Source organism: Bos taurus, chromosome 23 (genome assembly GCF_002263795.3).
Source record: "Bos taurus isolate L1 Dominette 01449 registration number 42190680 breed Hereford chromosome 23, ARS-UCD2.0, whole genome shotgun sequence".
NCBI lineage: Eukaryota > Metazoa > Chordata > Mammalia > Artiodactyla > Bovidae > Bos > Bos taurus.
The window spans coordinates 26,845,338-26,858,702 of NC_037350.1; the positions used below are offsets into that span (position 1 = coordinate 26,845,338).

At 37.9% G+C, this 13,365-nt stretch overlaps 1 protein-coding gene across 1 annotated transcript in view; it reads left to right on the forward strand.

The window, feature by feature from the left end:
* The window catches only part of LOC100847986 (butyrophilin subfamily 1 member A1-like), a 72,325-nt gene that overhangs the window by 27,228 nt on the left and 31,732 nt on the right, over positions 1 to 13,365 (forward strand). The window contains exons 7-8 of the mRNA XM_024983890.2: positions 8,921 to 8,941; positions 9,614 to 9,634. The gene's annotated coding sequence lies outside the window, so the exon portion shown is untranslated. The remainder of the gene's footprint in view (positions 1 to 8,920; positions 8,942 to 9,613; positions 9,635 to 13,365) is intronic.

Genomic DNA, 13,365 nt, shown 5'->3' on the forward strand with positions numbered 1-13,365 from the left:
TTGTGTATAAGTACCATAGCTTTCTTATCCATTAATCTGCTGATGGACATCTAGGTTGCTTCCACGTCCTGGTTATTGTAAACAGTACTGTGATGAACATTGGGGTACACGTTATCTTTTAATTCTTGTTTCCTCGGTGTGTATGCCCAGCAGTGGGATTGCTGGGTCATATGGCAGTTCTATTTCCAGTTTTTTAAGGAATCTCCACACTGTTCTCCATAGTAGCTGTACTAGTTTGCATTCCCACCAACAGTGTAAGAGGGTTCCCTTTTCTCCACACCCTCTCCAGCATTTATTGCTTGCAGACATTTTGATAGCAGCCATTCTGACTGGCATGAGATGGTGCCTCATTGTGGTTTTGATTTGCATTTCTCTGCTAATGAGTGATGTTGAGCATCTTTTCATGTGTTTGTTAGCCATCTGTATGTCTTCTTTGGAGAAATATCTGTTTAGTTCTTTGGTGCATTTTTTGATTGACTCGTCTGTTTTTCTCGAATTGAGCTACAGAAGCTGCTTGTGTATTTTTGAGATTAATTCTTTGTCAGTTGCTTTGTTTGCTATTATTTTCTCCCATTCTGAAGGCTGTCTTTACACTTTGCTCATAGTTTCCTTCATTGTGCAAAAGCTTTTAAGTTTAATTAGGTCCCATTTGTTTATTTTTGCTTTTATTTCCAATATTCTGGGAGGTGGGTCATAGAGGATCCTGCTGTGATTTATGTCGGAGAGTGTTTTGCCCATGTTTTCCTCTAGGAGTTTTATAGTTTCTAGTTTTACATTTAGATCTTTAATCCATTTTGAGTTTATTTTTGTGTATTGTGTTAGAAAGTGTTCTAGTTTCATTCTTTTACAAGTGGTTGACCAGTTTTGCCAGCACCACTTATTAAAGAGATTTTCTTTTCTCCATTGTATATTCTTGCCTCCTTTGTCAAAGATAAGGTGTCCATAGGTGCGTGGGTTTATCTCTGGGCTTTCTATTTTGTTCCATTGATCTATATTTCTGTCTTTGTGCCAGTACCATACTGTCTTGATAACTGTGGCTTTGTAGTAGAGTCTGAAGTCAGGCAGGTCAATTCCTCCAGTTCCATTCTTCTTTCTCAAGATTGCTTTGGCTATTCGAGGTTTTTTGTATTTCCATACAAATTGTGAAATTATTTGTTCTAGCTCTGTGAAAAATACCGTTGGTAGCTTGATAGGGATTGCATTGAATCTACAGATTGCTTTGGGTAGTATACTCATTTTCACTATATTGATTCTTCCGATCAATGAACACGGTATATCGGTATATTTCTCCATCCATTAGTGTCCTCTTTGATTTCTTTCACCAGTGTTTTATAGTTTTCTATATATAGGTCTTTTGTTTCTTTAGGTAGATATATTCCTAAGTATTTTATTCTTTTCGTTGCAATGGTGAGTGGAATTGTTTCCTTAATTTCTCTATGTTCTCATTATTATTGTATAGGAATGCAAGGGATTTCTGTGAGTTAATTTTATACGCTGAAAATTTACTATATTCATTGATTAGCTCTAGTAATTTTCTGATGGAGTCTTTAGGGTTTTCTATGTAGAGGATCATGTCATCTGCAGTGACAGTTTTACTTCTTCTTTTCCAATTTTGATTCCTTTTATTTCTTTTTCTGCTCTGATTGCTGTGGCCAAAACTTCCAAAACCATGTTGAATAGTAGTGGTGAAAGTGGGCACTCTTGTCTTGTTCCTGACTTTAGGGGAAATGCTTTCAATTTTTCACCATTGAGGATAATGTTTGCTGTGGGTTTGTCATATATAGCTTTTATTATGTTGAGGTATGTTCCTTCTATTCCTGCTTTCTGGAGAATTTTTATCATAAGTGGATGTTGAATTTTATCAAAGGCTTTCTCTGTGTCCATTGAGATAATCATATGGCTTTTATTTTTCAATTTGTTAATGTGGTGTATTACACTGATTTGTGGATATTGAAGAATCCTTGCATCCATGGGATAAAGCCCACTTAGTCCTGATGTATGATCTTTTCAATGTGTTGTTGGATTCTGATTGCTAGAATTTTGTTAAGGATTTTTACATCTATGTTCATCAGTGATATTGGAGTGTAATTTTCTTTTTTTGTGGCATCTTTGTCATGTTTTGGTATTAGGGTGATGGTGGCCTCATAGAAGGAGTTTTGAAGTTTACTTTCCACTGCAATTTTCTGGAAGAGTTTGAGTAGGATAGGTGTTAGCTCTTCTCGAAATTTTGGTAGAATTCAGCTGTGAAGCCGTCTGGACCTGGGCTTTTGTTTGCTGGAAGATTTCTGATTACAGTTTCAACTTCCGTGCTTGTGATGGGGCTGTTAAGATTTCTATTTCTTCCTGGTTCAGTTTTGGAAAGTTGTATTTTCTAAGAATTTGTCCATTTCTTCCATGTTGTCCATTTTAATGGCATATAATTGCTGATAGTAGTCTCTTATGATCCTTTATATTTCTGTGTTGTCTGTTGTGATCTCTCCATTTTAATTTATAATTTTATTGATTTGATTTTTCTCCCTTTGTTTCTTCATGAGTCTGGCTAATGGTTTGTCAATTTTATTTGTCCTCTCAAAGAACCAGCTTTTGGCTTTGTTGATTTTTGCTATGGTCTCTTTTGTTTCTTTTGCATTTATTTCTGCCCCAATTTTTAAGACTTCTTTCCTTCCACTAACCTTGGGGTTCTTCATTTCTTCCTTTTCTTGTTGCTTTAGGTGTAGAGTTAGGTTATTTATTTTACTTTTTTCTTGTTTCTTGAGGTATGCCTGTATTGCTATGAATCTTCCCCTTAGCACTGCTTTTACAGTGTCCCACAGGTTTTGGGTTGTTATGTTTTCATTTTCATTCATTTCATTCGTTTCATTCATATTTTGATTTCTTTTTTGATTTCTTCTGTGATTTGTTGGCTATTCAGCAGAGTGTTGTTCAGCCTCCATATGTTGGAATTTTTAATAGTTTTTCTCCTGTAATTGAGATCTAATCTTACTGCATTGTGGTCAGAAAGGATGCTTGGAATGATTTGAAGCATTCTAAATTCAAATTCTTTGAATTTGCCAAGGTTAGATTTATGGCCCAGGGTGTGATCTACCCTGGAGAAGGTTCTGTGTGCACTTGAGAAAAAGGTGAAATTCATAGTTTTGGGGTAAAATGTCCTATAGACATCAATTAGGTCTAACTGGTCTATTGTATCATTTAAAGTTTGTGTTTCCTTGTTAATTTCTATTTAGTTGACCTATCTATAGATGTGCATGGGATATTAAAGTCTACCTCTATTATCACGTTATTGTTAATTTCCCCTTTCATACTTGTTAGCATTTGTCTTACATATTGAGGTGCTCCTGTGTTGGGTGCATATATATTTATAATTATTATATCTTCTTCTTCGATTGATCCTTTGATCATTATGTAGTATCCTTCTTTGTCTCTTTTCACAGCCTTTGTTTTAAAGTCTATTTTATCTGATATGAGTATTACTACTCCTGCTTTCTTTTGGTCTCTATATGCGTGGAATATGTTTTTCCAGCCCTTCACTCTCAGTCTGTATGTGTCTCTTGTTTTGAGGTGGGTCTTTTGTAGACAGCATATATCGGAGTCCTGTTTTTGTATCCATTTAGCCAGTCTTTTCTTTTGGTTGGGGCATTCAACCCATTTACATTTAAGATAATTATTGATAAGCATGATCCCATTGCCATTTACTTTGTTGTTTTGGGTTTGAATTTATACACCCTTTTTGTGTTTCCTGTCTAGAGAAGATCCTTTAGCATTTTTGAAGAGCTGGTTTGGTGGTACTGAATTCTCTCAGCTTTTGCTAGTCTGTAAAGCTTTTGATTTCCCCTTCATATTTGAATGAAATCTTAGCTGGGTACAGTAATCTGGGCTGTAGGTTATTTTCTTTCATCACTTTAAGTATTTCCTGCTATTCCCTCCTGGCTTGAAGAGTTTCTATTGAAAGATCAGCTGTTATCCTTATGGGAATCCCCTTGTGTGTTATTTGTTGTTTTTCCCTTGCTGCTTTTAATATTTGTTCTTTGTGTTTGAGCTTTGTTAATTTGATTAATATGTGTCTTGGGGTGTTTTGCCTTGGGTTTATCCTGTTTGGGACTCTCTGGGTTTCTTCTACTTGGGTGATTATTTCCTTCCCCATTTTAGGGAAGTTTTCAACTATTATCTCCTCAAGGATTTTCTCATTGTCTTTCTTTTTGTCTTCTTCTTCTGGAACTCCTATGATTCGAATGTTGGGGCATTTAACATTGTTCCAGAGGTCTCTGAGATTGTCCTCATTTTTTTTAATTCATTTTTCCTTTTTCCTCTCTGATTCATTTATTTCTACCATTCTATCTTCTACCTCATTAATCCTATCTTCTGCCTCCATTATTCTACTGTTGGTTCCCTCCAGAGTGTTTTTGATATCATTTGTTGCATTATTCATTATTGATTGACTCTTTTTTATTTCTTCTAGGTCCTTGTTAAATCTTTCTTGCATCTTCTCAATCCTTGTCTCCAGGCTATTTATCTGTGATTCCATTTTGTTTTCAAGATTTTGGATCATTTTTATGATCATTATTCTGAATTCTTTATCAGGTAGAATCCCTATCTCTTCCTCTTTTGTTTGGTTTGGTGGGCATTTATCATGTTCCTTTACCTGCTGGGTATTCCTCTGTCTCTTCATCTTGTTTATATTGCTGTGTTTGGGGTGTCCTTTCTGTATTCCAGCAGTTTGTGGAGTTCTCTTTAATGTGAAGTTTCCTCACTGTGGGTGGTGTTGTACGGGTGGCTTGTCAAGGTTCCCTGGTTAGGGAAGCTTGTATCAGTGTACTGCTGGTGGAGCTGGATTTCTTCTCTCTGGAGTGCGATGACATGTCCAGTAATGAGTTATGAGATGTCAATGGGTTTGGAGTGACTTTGGGCAACCTGTATATTGAAGCTCAGGACTATGTTGCTGTGTTGCTGGAGAATTTGCATGGTATGTCTTGCTCTGGAACTTGTTGGCCTTTGGGTGGTCCTTGGTGTCGGTGTAGGTATGCAGGCGTTTGATGAGTTCTTATCGATTAATGTTCCCTGGAGTCAGGAGTTCTCTGGTGTTCTCAGGATTTGGACTTAAACCTCCTGCTTCTGGTTTTCAGTCTTATTCTTACAGTAGCCTCAAGATTTCTCCATCTATACAGAACCATTGATAAAACGTCTAGGTTAAAGATGAAAAGTTTCTCCACAGTGAGGAACACCCAGAGAGGTTCACAGAGTTACATGGAGAAGAGAAGAGGGAGGAAGGAGATAGAGGTGACCAGGATGAGGTGAGGTGGAATCAAAAGAGGAGAGAGCAAGCTAGCCAGTAATCACTTTCTTATGTGCGCTCCACAGTCTGAACCACTCAGAGATGTTCACAGAGTTATACAGCGAAGAGAAGATGGAGGAAGGAGACAGAGGTGACCAGGAGGAGAAAAGTGGGAATCAAAAGGAGAGAGGCAGATCCAGCCAGTAATCAGTTCCCTAAGTGTTCTCCACCGTCTGGAACACACAAAGAGATTCACAGAGTTGGGTAGAGAAGAGAAGGGGGAGGGAGGAGAGAGAAGTGACCTGGTGGAGAAAAAAGAGAGTCAAAGAGGGACAGAGCAGTCAAGCCAATAATCTCATTCCCAAGTAAAAATGGGACTGAAGATTGGGTTCTTAAAGGTACAAAATTGATAACAAATACCAAAAAGCAAAGATTTAAAATCTATAGTAGAGGTTGGATTTTCAAAAACACAATCTTAAAGGGAAAAAAAGTCACAAAAATTATAATATATATATATAAAGTTTGCTTTAAAAAATAGGGTCTCTCCCTTTTTTTGGCATAGTAATAGTAGGTTATAAAAATTAAAATTAAAGGAGTAATAGGGGGACTTAAAATTGAAAATTTGTTTTTTCAAGTTAAAGAAGAATAATAAAAATAGTAAAAATATATCTGTGACTTTCTCTGGTGTTGTTGTGGACAGTGTGGGGTCAGTTCATTTTCGGATAGTTCCTTCATCTGGCTTATATTTCTCAAAATCTATAGGCCCCTTCCTATGTAGTTGGTACTAACTACAGGGTTTAATCTATTGCACCTGTCACTTCCAAGAGGGTCCCTCTGTTTTAGCTTCTTCTGTTTGCTGGTCTCTTCAGTGTCTAATTTCCGTCCTGACACAAGGGGGCGGTGGTGGACACGTTTTTAGGCTCACTTGTTCAGCCGTGCTGTGGGGAGGAACACTGCAAACAAGTAATACTGGCTTGTGCTCACAGTGTCTTGGCCACACTGGGTTTGCTCCTGCTCACAGCATCTGGTCCCATCACTTTATGGGAAATAGATGGGGAAACAGTGGAAACAGTTTCAGACTTTATTTTGGGGGGCTCCAAAATCACTGCAGATGGTGACTGCAGCCATGAAATTAAAAGACTCTTACTCCTTGGAAGAAAAGTTATGACCAACCTAGATAGCATATTGAAAAGCAGAGACATTACTTTGCCAACAAAGGTCCATCTAGTCAAGGCTATGGTTTTTCCAGTGGTCATGTATGGATGTGAGAGGTGGACTGTGAAGAAAGCTGAGCACCAAAGAATTGATGCTTTTGAACTGTGGTGTTGGAGAAGACTCTTGAGAGTCCCTTGGACTGCAAGGAGATCCAACCAGTCCATTCTGAAGGCAATCAGCCCTGGGATTTTTTTGGAAGGAATGATGCTAAAGCTGAAACTCCAGTACTTTGGCCACCTCATGCGAAGAGTTGACTCATTGGAAAAGACTCTGATGCTAGGAAGGATTGGGGCAAGAGGAGAAGGGAACGACAGAAGATGAGATGGCTGGATGGCATCACTGACTCGACAGACATGAGTCTGAGTGAACTCCAGGAGTTGGTGATGGACAGGGAGGCCTGGCGTGCTGCGATTCATGGGGTCACAAAGAGTCGGACACGACTGAGAGACTGAACTGAACTGAACTTAATGGCGTGTGTGCTTTCCCTGTCTACACTGCTTAGGCTCTAGGTTGCTCTGCCAGGATCTGTCTGAGGCCAGCCCTGGGTTGTATGAACTTCCCAGATCTAAGCCACTCAGGTTCAGGTACCTGGGAAGTCCTCAGAGGTGGAGACTCGGTTGTGCCTGCGTTTTGTGCTCTTCCCAGGTCCGAGCGGCTCAGGTGACCAGGTGTTTGGTGAACGTGGTCACTGCGACTTATCGCCTGCCCCGTCCCTGCTGCTTGGTTTTCTGGGTGTGCAACCAGTGCACCTTCTCAGGCAGATGTTGACTGTCCAGAATCCCAAGAAGTCTTGGTTAGCAACGAAGCCTGCTTGCAGTTTGGTAGATAATGCCTCTCTGGGGCCATGATTATCCCCTTCCGGCTCTGGCTGCCTTTGCCTGCCTGTCACCAGAGGAGGATGGGCCAGTGTGTAGCTGGCTAGCTCTGCTCAGATCTTTGTTCTGTGAGCGGGCCTGGCAGTGTCTTAGGTTAGGGCTTTTCACATGGTAGCTATCCCACAGTCTGGTTTGCTATCCCAAGTTGGTTCCCTCACATTGCCCTCGGGGCATTCAGGCCTGGTCCTTACTCTAAGCAATGCAGCCCGTGCCTCGCTGCCCCGCCCCTGCTTGCTAGTGGCGGATGCAGGCATCTGCGCTGCTTCTTCACTGGGGGAGTTACCATTGGGCACGTAATCTGTGGGTTTTAATTATTTATTTATTTTTCCTCTCAGTTATGTTGCCCTCTGTTGTTCCAAGGCTCACCATAGACTCGGCAGTGAGAGTCTTTCCTGGTGTTTGGAAACTTGTTTCTTTTTTAAGACTCCCTTCCTGGGATGGAGCTCTGTCCCTACCTCTTTTGTCTCTCTTTTTATCTTTTATATTTTTTCCTACTTCCTTTTGAAGACAATGGGCTGTTTTTCTGGGTGCCTGAAGTCCTCTGCCGGCATTCAGAAGTTGTTGTGTGGAATTTACTCAGTGTTCAAATGTTCTTTTGATGAATTTGTAGGGGAGAAAGTGGTCTCCCCATCCTATTCCTCCACCATCTTAGTAAATTATATTCTTATATTCAAAATGAAGAACATCTCAATGAATTATCCAATACTACAGATTAAGAAAGTTTTGAAATGAGCAAAATAAACCCAAAGCAATTCAGAAAAGATAAATAGTAAATATAATATGAGAAATCAATGATATTAAAAGCACAAAAACAATAAAGAAAATTAATGAAATTAAGTTTGTTCTTTGAAATAACAATGCAACTGATCAACCTCTAGCCAGACTGGTGAGTATTTAAAAAAAAAAAAAAACCCAGAAGACACAAATTACCAAGTTTCTGTTTTTATATGGAAAATGGCAAAAGATTCAAAGTACTGAGGAAAGGGAACAAATAATGTCAAAGGAAAAGTTAAGCAGAAATGATAGAGTAAGAAGGAATAAGAAAGAAGTATAAGACAGCTGAGGCTATTTGGGGATTTAGAAAGTCATGGCACCCCACTCCAGTACTCTTGCCTGGAAAATCCCATGGATGGAGAAGCCTGGTGGGCCACAGTCCATGGGGTCGCTAAGAGTCGGACAAGACCCAGCGACTTCACTTTCACTTTTCACTTTCGTGCATTGGAGAAGGAGATGGCAACCCACTTCAGTGTTTTTGCCTGGAGAATCCCAGGGGCGGGGAGCCTCGTGGGCTGCCGTCTATGGGGTTACTCAGAGTCGGACACGACTGAAGTGACTTACCAGCAGCAGCAGTACTTACTAATCCATCCGTGGTGGAATATAAGGCTATGTTATTGTAACACAGTGGAAATTAATGTTACTGAAAACAGAAAAATCAGTGGTTGTTAATTTCTTCTTCTTCACCCTCAACTTGCTACCTTTACCCTTGTGAAAGCAGATTTTAAGATTTTAATCTGTTTGTTTCCCACATTATTAACATGGTACTTTCCATTTTATTTTTCAGATCAACTTTTGAAAACACCTGGTAATGTTTGTTCTTCAAGCACTCTGCTACTTTGCCTGTTAGAGATTTTTTCCCCTTGTTTCCACTCTCTCCTTTTGTTTCTTTTGCTTTTACTTTCTCTTACTCCTACTTCGTTTCCCACATGTCATACTAGGTTTCTCCTTTCAGGTCTACTCCAAGTTCTGTTTCATTCTTTCCCCTTCTCCCTTTCTCTTCCCTTCCTTCATTCTCTTTCCTTTTGCTTATTATCTTCACTTCTGAAGATACTTCTGAAGAATACTTCTGAAGAAGTATTCTGTATCTTCATGATCAGGTTGTTGAAAAACAGATTAAAGGATACACTGCCACGATCATCAGGGTCATTTTCTGGATAAAAGCTCCAAAATTTTCTCCTTTACAATCTGTTTAATTCTAAGTTGATATGTCCCTATCTGGGCACATTATATTCTTTCAACTATCCTGAGAGAGGAGTGCATATTTCCTCTCTAAAGTTTATTCGTTTTCCCATAATCATTCCCAAGAAAATATCTATAAAAGCCATCAGAGAAGGCCATTTTCAATTAGCTCCCTGACTCTGGGTTTGAGTAAAATCCCATCTATATATTTTTCAGAAAATATGACACTGACAACAACCTATGATTATTCGGATTGAATAATCAACTAAATAAATTAATATTTCTCTCTGTTTTTCAGATGCAGTAGTAGTAGAAAATGGTAAGTTCCATTAGCCATTTTACACTGTGCACATAGTCTTTGGATCTTCTGTCCATGTTGCCTTGTTCCTTGTTGTTTTACTGTCCTTGAAACAAACATGTTCCTTATATGCTGTATAACTTAAATTTACATCATTGTGCCTTACTTTTTCTCACTCCAAATGAAGTCAACAAAGTTGTTTCCATTTGCACTTAAACACTATTGCATTTAAATTATTCATGCTACAAGTTGTTCTCTATTAAAAAATATACATACATGAACCATATTTGATAATGAATTCCATTAATTATACACTTCTGAATTTCTGGAATTTTTAAGTGGAGGAAATATGCACTTTGTCTAAAATCTCAGAGAATTTGCTTTTAAAATCACTATACAAATTAAGTAAAGTTTATTTTACCTCTTATTGCAGATGTGTAGAATTAATTACCTTCTATTAGAAGGAATATTAGGCAATAAATAATCTTTTTTTCTCAGTGAGTAACATCAGTAAAAAGTAAAAACTGAGGAAATGGAAAAAAGTATTAGTTGACAAATATGGGAGGAATGAACTCTCACTTTTCATCTCTATTTTTTTGAAGACACGGGTTCAGAGTAGCAATATTGAGTATTAAGCTGATGAAAATTTTTGAGTGAAGGTTTCCCTGTAGAAAGAAAATGGCCATGGGAAATTTGAACAAACTATAATTCAATAATTTCATTGTATTGTGCTAAGAACACTTATGTGAGATATAATAAAAGTTTATCTGTACAATGCAATGTTGTTTATTATAGATACAATGCTGTACAGAAAATCTCTAGAATTTACTTCTCTTGCTTAAATGAAACTTCAAGCCCATTCATTAATAATTTCCTATTTGACCATCAACCTGACCCTTGACAATCCTCACTTCACATTTTTATTCTATGAATTTGACTGTTGTAGCTACTAGATTTACGTGGAATCATGCAGTATTTGTCTTTTTTGTGGCTGGTATATTGGCTTATAAATTACTTTTCTTGTGGTTTTTGTATTAGATTTCTTTTCTTCTGTGGTTTTGGCATTAGGATGATGCTGGCCTCATAAAATGAGCTTGAAAGTTTCCTCTCCCCTTCTTTTTTGAAAGAATTTGAGAAAGTTTGGCATTCAGTTCAGTTCAGTTCAGTCGCTCAGTTGTGTCCAACTCTTTGCGAACCTATGAACCACAGCACACCAGGCCTCCCTGTCCATCACCAACTGCCAGAGTCTACCCAAACCCATGTCCATTGAGTTGGTGATCCCATCCAACCATCTCATCCTCTGTCGTCCCCTTCTCCTCCCACCCTCAATCTTTCCCAGCATCAGGGTCTTTTCAAATGAGTCAGCTTTTCACATCAGGTGGCATTAATTTTTCTTAAATATTTCATAGTAAAAGTACAAAGAAAATAGAGAATTCTGAAAGAATCAAGAGAAGAGAGAAACCCATATGCAAGAATACCCTCATAAAGCTATCAATGGATTTCTCAGAAGAAACTTTGTAGGTCAGAAGAGACTTGGATGATATACTCAAATTACTGAAAGAAAAATAACTGCCCACCAAGTATATTATATCTCCAAAACTAAACTCCAAAAATGAAAAAGAAAGAAAGAGTTTGCAGACCAAAAAGCTGACTCATAACCACTAAACCTGCTTTACAAGAAATGTTAAATGAAGTTTTTCAAGTTGAAATGAAAAGATATTAATTAGTAACATAACATTTGAAAATATGAAGCTCACTGGTGAAGTTATGCAATCAAATTCAGAGTACTGTGATACTGCAATGGTACATAAATCACTTTTACATAAATGGTACATAAATAAATTTTAACTCTAGTTTTAAAAAAGTTAAAAGACAAAACTGTTTAAAACAAATAAAGAAACAGATAGCTAGTGGGAAACTGCTGTATAATACAGGGAGCTCAGCCCTGTGCTCTGTGATGCACTAGAGGGGTGGGATAGGGGCTAGGAGGGAGGCTCAAGAGGCAGGGGATATGTGTATACTTATAGCTGATTCACATTGTTGTACAGCAGAAACCAACACAATATTGTGATGCAATTAGCCTCCAATTAAAAATGAATTAAAAATAATAATTTGTTAATAGATATGCAATGCAAAAACAGGTAAATTGTGACATCAATAACATAAAATAGAAGAATAAATGGAAATTTTCTTTCAAACTTATACAAAAACAACTTAAAATGGATTAAAGACTTGAATTTCAGACTTAAAACTATTAGAAGAAAACCTGGAGAAAAATCTCTTTGACATTAGTCTGGGCATATTTTTTATATGACTCCAACAGCACAGGCAATAAAAATTTTTTGAAAACATACCAATGGGATTTCACCAAAAGCTTCTGCACAGCAAGGGAAATGACCAACAAAGTAAAGAGACAACCTAGAGAATAGAAGAAAATATTCACAAACCATGTATCTGAAAGGGTTAATATCCAAACTATATAAAGAATTCAACTCAATAGCAAAAACCAAATAACTCAAAATGGCAAAAACCAAAAAACCATTTTACTCAAAACAGCAAAAACCAAATAAGTCAATTAAAAATGGACAAAAAATTTGAATAAACATTTCTCCAAAAAGATATACAAATGGCCAATAGGTTTGTAAAACAAATTTTTTAAAATGTTCCAAATCACTACTCATCAGTTTAGTTCAGTTCAGTCACTCAGTCATGTCCAAATCTTTGCAACCCCACGGACTGCAGCACGCCAGGCCTCCCTGTCCATCACCAACTCTCGGAGTTCACTCAGACTCATGTCTGTTGAGTGAGTGATGCCAACCAACCATCTCATCCCCTTCTCCCACCTTCAATCTTTCCCAGCATCAGGGTCTTTTCCAATGAGTCAGTTCTTCGCATCAGGTGGCCAAAGTATTGGAGTTTCAGCTTCAACATCAGTCCTTCCAATGAATATTCAAGACTGATATCCTTTGGGATGGACTGGTTGGATCTCCTTGCAGTTCAAGGGACTCTTAAGAGTCTACTCCAACACCACAGTTCAAAATCATCAATTCTTTGTCACTCAGCTTCAGGGAAATGCAAATGAAAACCACAATAAACTATCACCTGATAGCTGCTGAAGGGGCTTCCCTGGTGACTCAGACAGTACGGAACCTGCTCGCAATGTGTGAGACCCAAGTTCAGTCCCTGGGTTGGGAAGAATCCTGCAGAAGGAAATGGCTACCCACTACAGTATTCTTGCTTGGAGAAATCCAAGGACAGAGGAGCCTGGTGGGCTACAGTCCATGGGATCGCAGAGTCAGACACCACTGAGCAACTAACACCATCATAGCTGCTGAACAGCTTTATCAAAAAGACAAAAAATTCAAAAAGAAAAAAATGAAAAGTTTGGCAAGGATGTGGAGAAAAAGGAACACTGTTGCTAAGAATGTAAACTGATACAGTTATTGTAGAAAATGAAATGTAATTTCTTTCAAAAATTATAACTAAAATTACCATATGATCCAGCAATCTTACCTCTGGATATAAATCCAAAGCAAATAAAATCAGTGTCTCAAAGAGATATCTGCACTCCTGTGTTCACTGCAGCATTATTCACAAAAGCCAAGATATGAAAACAAGTTCTATGCTCAGCAATAGAAAAACACATAAATATATGGAATGTATATATCAAGAATAGATATACAGAATATTATAGAATGTTATTGTATTCTATTGTAATATAGAATATTGTAGAATATTAAGAAAGAAATTGT